The sequence below is a fragment of the Carassius gibelio genome, chromosome A11 (genome assembly GCF_023724105.1).
Source record: "Carassius gibelio isolate Cgi1373 ecotype wild population from Czech Republic chromosome A11, carGib1.2-hapl.c, whole genome shotgun sequence".
NCBI classification, from domain to species: domain Eukaryota; kingdom Metazoa; phylum Chordata; class Actinopteri; order Cypriniformes; family Cyprinidae; genus Carassius; species Carassius gibelio.
The window spans coordinates 826,344-839,720 of NC_068381.1; the positions used below are offsets into that span (position 1 = coordinate 826,344).

The following is a 13,377-nucleotide window of genomic DNA, read 5'->3' on the forward strand; positions in this document are numbered from 1 at the left end:
AAATGATTCGCGAACCCGCTCCGAACTCCCAAACTGACTCAAATGATTCGCGATCCTGCTACGAACTCCCGAACTGATTCAAATGATTCGCGATCCTGATACGAACTCCCGAACTGACTCAAATGATTCGCGATCCTGCTACGAACTCCCGAACTGACTCAAATGATTCGCGATCCTGCTACGAACTCCCGAACTGATTCAAATGATTCGCGATCCCGCTACGAACTCCCGAACTGACTCAAATGATTCGCGATCCTGCTACGAACTCCCGAACTGATTCAAATGATTCGCGATCCCGCTACGAACTCCCGAACTGACTCAAATGATTCGCGATCCCGCTACGAACTCCCGAACTGACTCAAATGATTCGCGAAACCGCTCCGAACTCCCGAACTGATTCAAATGATTTGTGATCCCCAAACTGACTCAAATGATTCGCGAACCCGAACTCCCGAACTGACTCAAATGATTCGCGATCCCGCTCCGAATTCCCGAACTGACTCAAATGATTCGCGAACCCGCTCCGAACTCTGACATATATTCTGATATAAATGTAATTTTAAAAATACATGAATAATTTTTGATTTTTAAATATTGCACCTGTCAAACATAGTTAGCCACTTTTAAAAAGCGTGAGGATACATAACAACTTCGTTTTGTGTCAGAACTTTCACACTTTCATTCATAGATTCACCCCGTTTGTGTTTGAAAAGCGACAGGGATTGAATCGCGGAAAAGGAACTTGCTGTATAAAGCAGAGCGTCACGGAATTCGGCCATTTTTTCATTTAATTTAATCAAATCTCGATATGGACTAGTGGCCCTCAAAAATTCCTGCCCCCTTCTTGCCACCCCATCAATATTTTTCTAGATCCGCCCCTGTTATCAATGTTGAACACAGTTGTGCTGCACAATATTTCTGTGGAAACTGTGAAACATTTTATTCTTCAGGATTCACAGATGAACAGAAAGTTCAGAAGAACAGCATTTATTTGAAATAGAAATCTTTTGTGTAATTGAGTTCTCAGAGAGAAACACTGGACAGAATCTGCAGCAGGTTTCACCGGAGCCACGTTACACAACAGCATGAGCTCTATCACACACACACACACACACACAAACACACACACACACTTTTCATTTACATGCTGCTTTCATGTGCAGACCGTTACACACACAATCCCTTCATCAGTCTGCCCAGCTGACAGGTGAGCATATTTATCCTTAATTCACATCTCCAGCGTCTTATGTTGGATTAACACACACACACACACACACACACACACACACACACACACACACACACACACACACACTGTAAGCAGTAATTGTTCTGTTTATAAGACTCTTCGGCACATTTCCTTCCACAAATGAAATTCATCCACAATGTTCTGAGTGGCTCAGACGCCCAGAGTCTTTGGAGACTCATATTTCACCAGTCTCAATTTATTTATAAAGCACAATTAAAAACAACTACACATTACCAGTGTGCGGTAAAATGCTGTAAAAGACTCATAAAACGTATACAAACTAGGGATATGCTGGTATAAAGTTTTCATGTTGGGATTAATTGCTAATGCTTTTATCACAGTGTTGCTATTTAGTTTTAAAAAGTGGGCATAATACAGTATAACTGGATTAATAACTTTTTTCTTATATCAGAAATAACTGAATATTTAAATACAATAAAGCAATACAGAAAAATATATAAAGTTAAATGTTTTACACAGGTTAAAGTAAAAAAGAACTATAAAGACCAATGGGTATCACTTTACAATAAGACCTCATTAGTTAAGTCCTAGTTCATGTTAGCTCATTAGATAATACAGTTGCAACTTATATTGGAATATCTAAGATTAATGAATGTTCAGAATAATTTTTCATTGGCAGTTTATGTTAACTAATAAATTAACTAATGTTAACTAATGAAGACTCTTAATTGGTAAAACCTTGATTTGACAATAAAAATATTTTTCCTATCAAATTTAAGTGCACTATTGAAAAAGTTTTTTACACCTGATTTAAATGAAGAAGATAAAACACCAGAATTTACACGAGAGATGTTTGGGACTTCAGAAGAGACAAACACAGTGATCTCTGTTTTACTCTCATTTAGATAAAAAAAAAATTCAACGATATCCAGGCTCTGACATCGGAAAGACAGGCACAGAGAGAGTCTACATCATTTTTATGCTTTAGGGGCAAATAAAGTTGAATATCGTCTCGTCTGCATAGCAGTGATAATACAAGCCATGCTTTTCATAAAAAATAGAGGCTAAAGGAAGGAAATATAAAGAGAACAATAAAGGGGCCAAAATAAAGCCTTGGGGGACACCTCAAGTCAGGGGGAAATCCCCAGAAAAATATAGTCAAAAATTGATTGAAAAGCTTCTATTTTTAAGATACGACTGAAACCAACTTAATGCAGTTTCTCTGATGCACACAACTTGTTCTAGCTGAGCACTTTCTAAAAACGTGATTGGAAAAAAAAAAATCTTATTGTCATTCTGCAGCTGGTGAAAAAACTATTTCTCCAAAATAAATAATGGACTTAAAATTAGATGAAACTGTTGGATCTAAATTTGGACTTTAACAATTGCATGCTTCAAACAGTCAGGTGCAATTACTGATTCTAGGCACTTGTTAATAAAAACTAGAAAAAAAGGGTCCAACCTCATCAAAAACTTCTTTAAAAAAAGACGAGGAGATATAACATCACAAGAAGACCCAGATGGTTTTAGCTGATTAACATGTAGCTACATCTCATGAAGAAAAGAAAAGTAGCACGGACTTCAATGAAGATCAGGATTATAAGCAGCAGATATTATATCCTGCCTAATGTTCTTTATCATCTCTACAAAAACATGACAGAAACTCTCACACATATCAACTGTTTCAAAAAGGTAATGACAAACAGGTGGATTCACAACAGCATTTATAGTATTGAAGAGTATTTTTGATCTATGTTCATTCTTATCAATGAGACTTAGTCGATCTTACAGCTTTCTGATATTGAGATAAAGAAGACCTTAATGCAATCTGGAGCTCATCTTTCTTTAACCTTCTTTCAGCTCTTCTGCAAGTCTAAGAGCATGTGTAGCATCATTCATCCAGGGTACAGACTTAGACCTGCATTTCTGCATCCAAAATCAATGTTTGTAATGTTTATGTGGAGCAGACAGTATGTAAATATCTCGATGATATAAAGATGCTGGACTATGTGTGGTTCAGTCAGGACGGGGTCAGGGTGAATGGGACAGATCGTCAGCACACATGGGAGGAATCTGAAACAGCGTAGTTTCAGACACTGCTTCTGATTTATGGGGATTATAAAAAAAGGAGTGGTTGTATTTTTACCATTATAGGCTGCTTGTGTACATTCACTGTGGACACGTCAGTGTTCAAACACCATGTAAAGGTGAATTACGCACAACATACACCTTTAATAACTACTCTTTCATCTTCAGTCTGAAAAAAAAATATCCTCGAGGTCAAACTGAACTGAAGCATAAACTCGTGAACTCAAGTCACCTTTATTCATATAGCGCTTTATCTTGTACAGATTGTCTCAAAGCAGCTTCACAGTGTCAAACAGGAAAAACTTGTGGTGATAATGTTAGAGGACAATAACCAAGTCGTTTTTCAGCTGAAGTCAGTTCATTGTTGATTCAGTGATTCATCATCCAGTTCATTTCTCTTCAACAGTGTCTGTGCAATCAGTCAAGTGTCAGCAGCTGAACAAGACAAAGAAACCAAAGAAACCAAAGCTCCATCGCTGACAGAAATAGAGAAAAAACCTCCGGAGAAACCAGGTTCAGTCCGGGGACAGTTCTCCTACATGTAAAAACTATAAAACCTTTAAAGCTTCAAATTTATGTAATATATATATATATATATACACACACACACACACACACACACACACACACACACACACAAACACACACACACACACACACACACACACTTATCCGCATACATACAGTTAAAGTGATATACACGGCACAGTAAATCTCAAGTGCTTGATTGTTTATATTGTCACAAAATATAAGTTATATTATCATCCAGCTCTACTCTGATTAATGCAACTGTCCTTCTTAATTCTCTTCAGCTCAAATCCAACAGACAGTTTCATAATAATTATACCAACAAAGTGACATCATGTCTGCTCGTCTGACTCGTGAAGAACAGAAGCTTCATTGATCATAACGGGAGAAATCTAGATGAGGCGCTTGTTTTAATCCCCCTGCTTTTGACCCGAGCGCAGAAGAACAAGAAGCTTTTCTGTTCGGAGCTGTTTCTGAGATTCATCTGAGATCAGAATGGAGGCTTTGATCCTTCACAGAGCTTCCACAGATCCTCTAAACATCAGAAAACTCATCTTCTGTCTGAAACGCCTTATGATCCACAGACTGAAGTGTGTTTATGATGCTTTCATCTCTGAGCGCGTGTCTGAACACAGACATCAGGCCTCACCGCAGAGGAACCCGGTGTAGAACGAGGAACACACAGAACACAACATCAGCGTCTCATCAGTGGATGCTCTGCAGTGAATGGGTGCCGTCAGAATGAGAGTCTGATAAAAACATCACAATAATCCACAGCACTCCAGTCCATCAGTGAACATCTGGAGAAGACAAAACCTGAAACACATCCAGCATTAAGATGATTTAACTCAATCACATAGAGTCTATAATCTATAATAACACTTCCTCCAGCTGTTTGGACTCTCATTCTGACGGCACCCATTCACTGCAGAGCATCCATTGATGAGACACTGATGCAATGCTGCATTTCTACAAACCTGATGAAGACACAAACTCATCCTGATCTCAGATGACCTGAGGGTGAACACATTTCAGCAAATGTTCATTTTTGTGTCAACTATAGCTTTAACCAGAAAAACAGTGCAACTTTCTAAAACCAGGGTTAGGTTAAAGATGTTGCTTTGCATTCTGTCCTACTCTTTATGTTAGGTGCTGTCAGACACTCTCGTGCTCTCTCATGGTCACACATCTCAGGTCTACACTTGTGAGAAGGGTTTGAAACACAGAGACGCTGATGCGAGGCAGAGGAACCTGTGTGTTTGGGGTTTTCTGTTCTGCTCATCAGCGAGAACAGCTTCCACTCCTCCAGATGATTCCAGTTACACTTCAACAGGAGCTTCCAAGAAACATTGTGAGCTCATAAAACTTTGTGAGTCTTCGATTTTTAACGTTGTCTGTCGGTCTGTGAAACACTCTCACTCTCTGTGTGTGTGTGTGTGTGAGTGAGGATGGCTGATCTGAGGTCAGATTAAGGTCGTACCTGTCGACTCCCGCTGGATTCTGGCACGCGACCATCTCACGGATCTCAGAGGAATCTCAGAGGAATCTCAGAGGATTCTCGCGGGGAAAGAGAGTGATTCAGAGTTCATCTGCGCTCTCTCTATCGTTCAGTAAATCTCTGGGTGAACTCTACAGATCACAGTCCAGCTGTTTGACCGCTGGAGCAACACTATGATGGAGATGATGATGATTCCAAGTCTAATTTACTCCTGAAACTTTTAGGAAGTTTTTCTCTTTTTATTGTTATTTAGTATTTTTTTGTAGTTGTCAGATTTCATGAAACAAATGTTACAGAAATATTTAATTGTAACCCTTATTACGAGGTAGTAATAACGTACATAGATTTAATAGTCTAAAGTAGTCATAGAGGTTATCATAAATACGATTTGGACCAGAATCAGAAGACGCTAAATTGTTAAGAGCCTGAGAATTGAAGATCAATTAAAAAGGAATACCACACCAGAATGACAGTTTAGACAAACCTGTATTAAATTCACAGGGTGAAACATACATACAAGCAAAACACATTTATGAAAAATAACAAACTAAAATAATAAAGTGCGCACAAAAACAAAACAAAACCCTCTCGTATCAGAATCGTTGAGCTCAGTTCGTCCTCGGTTCGTTTTGCCTTGGTTGACAAAAGTTCAGTTTCACCGTTGGGGCCTTTTTTTAAACTCTGAGTTAGTTTTTGTCCTACCACAACGAAGATGAAGAGGATGATCCAGGCAGTTCGTCTAAAGTCAGAGTCACAAACACGGTTGGCTCGCCACCCAGCCACCCGGACTGGGAATCTATGAATCTCTGGGAGAACGTCTGGAACGTGTGGATCTGTATCACTCCGTGGAAAGGATCTCTGCACGATGTTTCCAACTCTTTACCAAAACCTGACCTAAAAATAAGGCCAAATCATTTCTTTCAATTACCATTCAGTGAATAAATGGACTGCTACAGGCTGCTACAAAATAAAATGAAATAATATTTCAGTACACCTATAATGCAGTATAAAAATCTTTCTCTCGTTGTACAACAGCTCTTATGTTTCTTCTCAGGTATCAAAACCATATAAATTTCTTTCTAGTATCAAAATTAAATTTACATAAATTACATCCTCCATAAAGACACATTTCAAAATCAAGTTTTATGAAACCTTACGGTAGTAACATTAACAGTATGAAGAATAAAACTGCATAAATTGCATGTAAACATTAATCAAATTGTATCACTTTAAATTAGAGGCATTAAGGCGTTAGTGTGCTTATTTATCCCCTCTCTGCACCGGTAACAGTGGAAAGAATGCACTAAAAATTATTACCTCTTTAAGCTTCAGTGACCACAATTAAATCTACAATTTTTAACATCATTATTTAACAAACTAACTATTTATCAACAGTATGAAAAGTTAACATTTCTTTATGGTTTCAAACACATTAACCAGTATTTCGCTAGCCTATTGTGGCTAATTACCTTATTAACATATGCACACTGCAGGCTTTACACCTTACACTTTTAGCTTTACACAATGAGCACCTTTGCCTGGCCTGTTAGCATGAATATTAGCGATCTCAGACAGATAAACAACTCACCATTTTAACGGAATTCACTGCTTTTAGCTCCGTGATAACAGTGGATTCAGGCACAGCTTTCGTTTACACTCTATATTACAATAAGGTATAGTTAGTATAATCAATAATGATTACAGAACTCGTTTAATTAACTTTCAAAGATACAAAATGAAAGTTAACCCTTTCGTGACTGGGTTAGACAGCTAAATAGGGTTTATCATTATAAAACCTGGCTACACTCTCCCCCTTTGAACTCATGTACGTCCCTGTACATGGCAATGGTTGAACTGTTTGTATCTCAGGGTACAGGACAGAAGGAAATGAGTTCTCACCCTCACTTAAGATGTCAGCCACAGCTGTGGTTAACCCCTGAAAGAATGATTTAACCACTGTGACAAAGGGGTTTCCGAGTTCAGTATAGTCAAGTCTCTTTGACGGCTGACGGTTTCTCTCTGATCTCCTGACTGTTGTATCCTTTATTTCCTCTTCTGGTTCTTTACGGTTCATCTCCTTTCCACTCTCTAACATGTCAGAGAACACTGGAAGCTGCTCAATTTGGATGTCATCATCAGGTAAGTTTTGTTCCTCCACAGGGTTTTTACTAGCAGGTAAGTTACTTTCGGTCATAACGATTTCATCCACTTGTTCATCAAGCATGACTCTTTCGGTAAGTAGGTCCTCAGTGTCGTAGTGGTGACAGTTAGGGTCATTAAGTGTGAGAGGACTGTTTGAGGCACCATTGGACATATCAGGTGGCTTGTTAATCTCAGGAGTGCAATCAACATTTTGAGCATTTACAGGACTCTCAACAGGACAATTGCTTGGAGGTTCAGGATGCTGTTTATCCTGCACAGTAGACATAGGTGGATCAGGCTGCACTAGACGGTCATGGACTGTGGGAAACTGAGCATTTTGGGGTTCTCTGAAATAGTAAGCAGGAATGATTTCATCTTCATCGTCTGAGAAATTATTTTCATCCACAGTAGGATTTGCACGGGTTGCTGGTCTGCGCCTTGTGGGCTGCTGGTCAGGCGCCTTGTTGACCTCTGTAGACAAGTAACCACACGGAAGGAGTAAGTCCCTATGCAGTGTTCTCAAAGGACCATCCTGATTTTCAGGTTTGACTGTATAGACGGGCAGGGTACCTGCTCTCCTCACCACCACATGGACAATTGACTCCCACTTGTCTGAAATCTTATGTTTTCCTCGAATGCGAACGTTTCTGACCAATACTCGGTCTCCAGCTTCCAAGTCCGAAGCAGTCACATGCCTGTCATACCTCACTTTGTTCTTGCGTGCTATCTTTGCAGCATTTTCAATTGCTATCTTGTAGCTGTCTTCAAGTCGTGACTTAAGGTTTTGCACATACTCTGCGTGTGATGTTTGCTGACCCCCCTGCACTGGCAATCCAAACGCCAAATCAACCGGCAGACGAGGCTGACGTCCGAACATCAGTTCATATGGTGTGAATCCTGTCACCTCATTCCTGGTGCAATTATAAGCGTGGACCAGGGGTTTTACAAAATCACGCCAACGAGATTTTTCTGGGCTTTCAAGAGTACCTAGCATGTTTAGTAGGGTGCGATTAAATCGCTCAACGGGGTTGCCCCTAGGGTGGTATGGGGTTGTTCTTACTTTATGTATGCCGGCCACTCGACAGAGTTCTTTTATCGTGCTGGACTCGAAATCACGTCCCTGATCACTGTGTAACTTTTCTGGCATTCCATAGTTCACCATAAAGTTTTCCCACAGACACTTTGCCACTGTGCGGGCCTTTTGGTTAGGTGTTGGTATGGCAACCGCAAACTTAGTAAAGTGATCTGTAATCACCAGTATGTCTTTGGTCCCACTTTTGTCAGGTTCAAGAGAGAGGAAGTCCATACAGAGGAGCTCAAGGGGTCTGGTGGTGTTAATGTTGACCAAAGGCGCAGCTCTCTCAGGTAGCGCCTTCCTCCTTACGCACCTGCCACATGTTTTGACTTTTCTCTCCACATCCAAAGCCATTTTTGGCCAAAAGAATCTGGTCCTTACAAGATCCAGTGTGCGATCAACCCCCATATGACCCATGTGATTGTGTAGGCTGGTCAACACTGTGTCACGAAGTTCAGCTGGGAGTACAAGCTGATAAAAGGTCTGAGAGCCCACTTGGCGCCTCCGGTACAAGATGTTATTACGGAGTTCAAGGCGATTTAACTCCCTCAACAACAGTGGAAGCTCAGTGAGTTCATGTCGCAAGGTTGGGGGTGGTTTTTCTCCCTGCTCGATCTGGGAAATGACATGCTTTATACTTTGATCAGCTCTTTGTTTACTCACAAGCTCTGTCTCAGTTAAGTGGGGGATAACTGGCAACCCACCAAGGTCATCTTCTTGCCCATAACTGTCAGGCACAGCAGTAGGTGAGATGGCAAGAGTTTCAACTAAGGCAACACCGTCTGTACTGACACTGTAAATGAGCTGTCTCTCACAGATTGCTTGCACAACAGCTTGATCTACTGCATCTATATTTTCTGGATCAGAGAGGTGACCCTGAGTAAACTGTCTTATGCGCTCTCTCTCTTTTTGAGATTTAAGATCATCAGCCAGCTCCCCATGAGGCCTGCGGGACAGTCCATCTGCATCGCCATTTTGCTTTCCTGGACGATAGAGAAGTTTGAATGAGAAAGTGGACAGTGCTGCCAGCCACCTATAGCTTGTCGCATCAAGTTTTGCTGAGGTCAGTATGTATGTCAGCGGATTGCTGTCAGTAACAACGGTGAAGTGGTTGCCGTAGAGATAATCACTGAACTTTTCTGTCACTGACCACTTGAGTGCTAAAAATTCCAACTTGTGTGCTGGATAGCGGCTCTCACTCCTTGACAACCCTCTGCTTGCATAGCCTATGACTCGACACTGACCCTCCTGTTCCTGATACAAAACAGCACCGAGTCCAGTGGTGCTTGCATCGGTGTGGAGTACATAGGGCTTCTGGGGATCAGCAAAACCTAACACAGGGGCGGAGGTAAGGCTCTCAATCACCAGGTCAAATGCCTGCTGGCAAGCGGGTGTCCAGCGACTCCCAAAGACCTCCTTTGGGTTGCGGTACTGACCTGCTTTCTCATCTGACTTTAATTTCCTGTGAGAAGGTGGGTAACCAGAGGTTAGATTGTGGAGGGGCTTAACGATGTTGGAGTAGCCCTTAACAAACCTCCGATAGTACCCAGCAAACCCAAGAAAAGATCTCAGCTCTCGCAGGTTTTTTGGGACTGGCCAAGTCTTAAGAGCAGCAATCTTCTCTGGATCAGTCTCGACTCCATTCCTGGAAACTACATGCCCAAGATAACGGACTGACGTCTGGAAGAAGACACACTTTTCAGGTGATAATTTCAACCCGAACTCTCTGAGGCGTGTGAGCACCTTCATCAGCCTTGCTTCATGCTCCTCTAGAGTCTTTGAGAACACAATCAAGTCGTCAATAAAGACTAGCACATCCTTTAAATGCATGTCCCCCATGCACTTTTCCATTAGTCTTTGGAATGTGCTCGGTGCATTAGTCACTCCCTGAGGCATTCGGTTAAATTCCCAGAACCCAAGTGGACACACGAATGCGGTCTTGGGTTTGTCTGCTTCCTCAACTTCGATTTGGTAATAACCAGACTTTAAATCAAGGACGGAGAACCACTGGGAACCACTGAGCGCTGAGAATGTGTCTTCCAGCTTTGGAAGAGAGTATGCATCTTTTATGGTCTGGAGATTCAGACGCCTGTAGTCTATGCACAACCGGACTTGGCCATTCTTTTTCCTGACCACTACTATCGGTGACGAAAACGGTGACTCAGACTCTCTGATGACTCCTGCATCAAGAAGCTCCTGAATGTGTTTGCGAACAGCTTCGATGTCTTGTGGGTGTATTGGTCTTGCACGCTGTTTAAAAGGAGTTTCATCTGAGAGTTTTATGTTGTGTGCCACCTTATCCGTTCTGCCAAAATCCAAGTCATGTTGTGCAAACACGTCGGGCATGTTGTTGAGCTGCTGAGTGATGCGTTCTCTCCATTCAGATGGAATTGGGGACTCACTGAAATTGAAGTTTAAGTTGTGCTTATTGTTTGACTGAGCCTCTGGTGATTTTGGGAGGGGTTCTGATTGTTTTACTACACTGTGCTCCTGTAACAAGATGCTCTGGTAAGCACTTATCTCTGCAATCGCACATTTAGCAGGAATGACTATATCATGGTCAGACTCATTACTGATGACTACTGGTAGCTTATAGGGCCGCTGCTGGGGAATGTCGACTAAGCTAGCGGTTACTAACAAGCCACCCGGCAAGGAGGGTAATGATGGCTGCTCAATGACTACAAACTTCTCATTCTGCAAACAATAAGCTAAAGCAACTCCCTCAACTACTACAGTTTCACCCGCTGGAATGACTTTAGAACTTCTACCTTGCAATGTTACTACACTGGGTTGACTGTTGTTGGTCTGTTTTTGTCTAAGCTCAAGACATTTAAGAACTGCTCTATAGCCATGTGGGATTGGTTGATGGCGTGTCAATCCGGCTTCGAAGTACATGTCATACAGTACATCCAGTGTATTGGTGCCTATAAGCACAAGAGACTGTGAAGTGGCTCGAATGTCAGGAACAACCAAAGCGAGTGTATTTACCTCCATTGACGCTCCAATAAACTCTTTTGGAAAAGTTACAGTCATTTCTATGTAACCCAAGTAGGGTACGGACTGTCCATTCGCTCCTTCCACCTCCAAGAGATCATGTAGTGGCTTAATATCCTGCTCTGGAAAGTGCTGTTCATAAAATGACCGGGGGACTGTTGTTACTTGGGAACCCGTATCTAGTAGGCAGCTGACTTCTTCACCCTTTATGTGGACTTTAGCTGTACTCTTGGTACCAACCAACCCCTTAGGGAGTTTAAAATGGTGGTTCTTACTTGAGTGTTTTAGATTAACACATACTTCAGCCTTGTCTTCACCATTTACGTCTGAGGGACGTTGTTGACTCTCTTCAGTCCCTGTTTGTCCCCCAACAGGAACTGCTAGTCGTTTAAAGGTAAGTTGAGACTGTTTTGTGCGTCCCACAATTGCTGCTTCTCCTCTAACTTTTTTTTCTTTTCAGCTACTAAAGCAGAGTTTGCCCTGTCTGTGCAAACTGGGGCAATGTGCCCATCCTCCCCACAGTTAAAGCAGTACCAAGGCCTGGGTCTGTTAGTCTGCTTTTTCTTTGTCTGTTTTAGCATGTCTGTGTCAACACGATCAAGTTTTTGTACTCTGCCTGGACTTTTCCCTGCTGCTCCCCTGTTATCAGCCCCCTTTGTCTTTTTCTGTGCCATCAAATAGGTTAATTGGCTTTGTAAACTGGCTACTTGCCTACCAAGATCCTCAATAACACTGAGACTGACCTCTGACTTCTCTCTTGACTCTGCACAGGCCCACGCACTTTGGAGCTGAAGCTGGCCACGTTGCCTGGTGGTGCCAATGTGTTTTTTCATGCGACTAGCTTTTGCTAACTGTCGGTCTTCTTCTGTTCTTAGTAACAGCAAGAGGTCAGCAAATGAAGGGGGGTTGCTTTTCTTCTGCTCAAGTTGCAGGCAAGAAAGTAGAGAATTGTCCCAGCATCCTCTACAGAACTGTTTGAGTAGGTGTTTATCTACATCGGCCGGTGCAGCCCCACCCCTTCTCACAGCTAGGTTCAATGCTAATTGCAATCGATGAAGATAAGTGGAGGGTTTCTCACCCGGGTCTTGAAGGGTGTTCATAAACTGTGCAAAAAGTTCTTCCCCATCCTCAACAGTACCAAAGGCTGAGTCCAAGAGCTGCAGGTAAGCGATGGGGGGTGATCCAGGCCGTAGCCCTTTGACAACATCTGCTGCAGGCGAAAGTAGACATTCGAGTATTCTTCTTGAGATCTGAAGATGGGACATGCTAGGATCATTTAAAAGCAGTTCGATGTGTGAGCGCCAAGTGTCGTAATCAGCTTCGTTACTGGGTCTGGGAACTTTTCCAGAAAAAGAACGAAGCCTTACAGGAGATTGCAAGTGTGGGCTAACACCTTCACTCCTCACAATATGCTCAACCACCACCTTCTGTATCTCTGCTGGGTTTATGTCACTCACTGAAAGGGACGGAGCTTTCCCTCCATTAGTGAACAGGACTGAATCAGTGGCATTTAAGCGATTTCCTTCCCGTGGGGCATTCAAGAGTGAGACTAGGGGCTGTTGATCTTCAGGGGTAGGGGGTTGAAGTGTCACAACTGGGGTCTCGACATGTGAAGGGGAGACATCTATACCTACGGGTTTCATAGCTTCAATATCTTCACCAATCTGAGACATCATCTCTTTCAACACCTCCCCATAGTCTTTTCCACTTAGCTTGGCTAAGCCCTTTACCTCAGCTAGATACGTTTTTGTAGCATTACTGCCAATCTGCGTAGTGTACACACTGCTTAATGCTTTTACAACATATTTAGCACATGGATCACCCTGCACTGTGTGTGTGAAT

General features: G+C 42.1%; 1 protein-coding gene and 1 long non-coding RNA gene across 2 annotated transcripts in view; both read right to left on the reverse strand.

The window, feature by feature from the left end:
• Nucleotides 1-13,377, reverse strand: part of LOC128021923 (filamin A-interacting protein 1-like) — a 47,536-nt gene that overhangs the window by 18,082 nt on the left and 16,077 nt on the right. The window lies entirely within an intron of this gene.
• Nucleotides 5,792-7,101, reverse strand: LOC128021925 (uncharacterized). The gene is made up of 2 exons (XR_008185822.1): nt 6,913-7,101; nt 5,792-6,218 (listed from the first exon to the last, which is right to left on the reverse strand). It is a non-coding gene; the product is annotated as an uncharacterized LOC128021925 (long non-coding RNA).